Here is a 2670-nt window from a genome sequence, read left to right as displayed (position 1 = left end):
CTGCAAAATATCTCTAAGGTTGGTGAACTTTCCTATTTGGGCATTTTTCTCTCAAATTAACAGCAATACCCTTCACCTTAATTAGGAATAACGGTGTAATTTTTGGATGAAATGTTATTGGGATTAGAGTTCTTGTGACTTTTTTTTTTTATCACTTTTACCTCAATTATAAGTGTGTCTTTAATCATTACTTAAATCAAATATCAAACTCGAAACTTATTAATACTAATTTCAATATATCACTTATTCACTACTTAATTAATACCTTAGAGGTTTTGATGAAATGTTCTTATTTGATATCATGGGTTGAATTAGAATTGGTCGGAGACTAAGTCAATAATATATTTTATTTATTATTAATGTAAGAGTAAAATAAATTTTTTATTTATTCTTTCTATTAATTAAATAAAAATATAATTTCATTAATTATGTTTATCAAATTGACATATTGGTCAAAGTGCACATCATTATCCATTTGAATACCAAGTCATTTTGTTAGGCTATTAATTAATTATATTATAATTAATAATATTATAACACGTGTTCTCTATTTTTAAAAATTATTAATTATTTTGTTTGATAAAAAAATTTAGATATCAAAGCTTTTTTTTTTTTTTTTTTTGTCATATAAAAAACTCGAGTGATCCTTGATTACAGACAATCTTTGTCTCAAATCATTCTATCTTCTTTAAAACCTATGATTCACCTTGACTCAATCTAAATATATAGACAAGTTTGTAGTAAGTCAAAACTCGAGATTTAGTCTATAAAATAGATATAAGTAATTGCACAATCTCTCACAAAGATAGAATAAAACCCATGATTTTGCAATTTTCTAAACTCTCGAACACGTGACAAATTGTCTATGTTACCCTAAGAATTGATAATAGAGCTCTTTTAGATGAGCATTTTAGCTTTCTATGCTACCCTAGGGATTGATAATAGAGCTCTTATGTAACACTTCATTTTCTCGGACATGTTATAATTTAAGAAATTTAGGATATATATATATTTTTTTTAAAAAAACAATCTCAACATCATATTAATTTCCAAAAATTTTCATTTACCTACCTAGCATAAGAACTATCATACATCATAAATGCTAGGCTAAGTATTCACCAATGATAGAAGCATGAATCGAACCTAAGTATACATCGAACCATATTAATAATACATGATCGTTTCGAACATATCCCATAATCAAAGACTATTTATCAACAGAACATAAGTTTTCTAGCATGACTTGAAACATAGCATAACATAGCCAAATCTTCATGAATAAGTAGAACATCATATCTACACATAGAATTCATCACTTACGTCATCACGTGCTTCGAACCTTAACTTTATCATTAACCATAAATAAGGTTATACATCATCATTCCTCGAAACATTCAGAATTCGATATAGCAAAACTTAAACACATGGGCTACATAACATTCAATATTATATCTTACGCTTTGCTAAGTGTCATATGATGCTCATTCATCCTTGTTTCTATTACAATCTCCATCTGAAATGTTTGAATATTCTAAGGGCAAATCCCAAGTTAGATGATGAATCATTTAAGTAAGGGTACATCATTTATATCTCATGCATGTATACAATGCAATATAACATCATTCATTTCGTTTGAGTCGATCGCACCCAACTACTACTCTTCATTTTAACAGCTTCCTTATCAGGCCAAGATGTATGGATGCACCCTTGATAGAGTAGCGGAGCCAGTGCCTAATCCCAAACCCTTATATGTTGCATGATCAATAATATCATCGTGAACATATGCATAATTCATCATCAATACATACAAATGCAATCTACATGACGTATTCACATCAAAATATGACAATATGATAGAATTATTTGCATAAAACTAGTGTTGGGCTGAACCACTTACCTTTTGCACGAAGTTCAGAACATCTTGAAAAACATGCATCGCCTCAATTTGCGTGCCCGACCTCAATTTTTGTGCCAAATTTAGAGATCACTTAATCTTGAGCCATAATGATCCCTAGACACCATATTTATTTCAAATGAACATAAATATCTATTTTTCATGATTTTTTTTCATAATTTCTTCTATTTTTTTCTCATTTTTCTCTCTTAATATTTCAAATAAATACCTCCTTAAGCATTTTCTCCAATATTTTTTCACAACAATTCATAATATTCTAAGAACTTTAAAAGAAAATTCCAAAACTTACCCTGACACTTCGTTTGCACGCATAACGAGGCTGATCATTGTGAAAACCCAGAAACCCGAAAGTCAAACACCAAAACTTTGAATGCAAACCCTCTTTATTTTATTTTTCTTGATGTTTTGAAATTTTTTTCAAATTTTTTTAGCATTGCACGCGCCCCCCACGAGCCTTTTTTAAGTCCTCCACGCGCCCCCACTTGCGAAGGCTAGCTAGAGTGTGCACTGCATGCACCGATCTTTTTCCTCAACCAGATTCCGATAGTTTCCAAACAGCCCTAATTTTTTGGCAATATTTCCTTCGTTTGAGCTCCATTTCACCTCCCGTTTGAACATATGCCTTCCTCTCTTCATCATCTACAGGATTATAGCTTCAAATTGCTCAATCGGAGACATTTTTTGACTGCTCAAAATGATTTTCTGACGAAGCCCGTTTTTTCGACGAAGCTTCATATCTCCCTCAACTTTCAACA

This window comes from Diospyros lotus, chromosome 12, assembly GCF_014633365.1.
Source record: "Diospyros lotus cultivar Yz01 chromosome 12, ASM1463336v1, whole genome shotgun sequence".
Lineage (NCBI taxonomy): Eukaryota > Viridiplantae > Streptophyta > Magnoliopsida > Ericales > Ebenaceae > Diospyros > Diospyros lotus.
The sequence above is the reverse complement of the archived record's forward strand: the minus strand, read 5'-3'. Positions refer to the sequence as shown.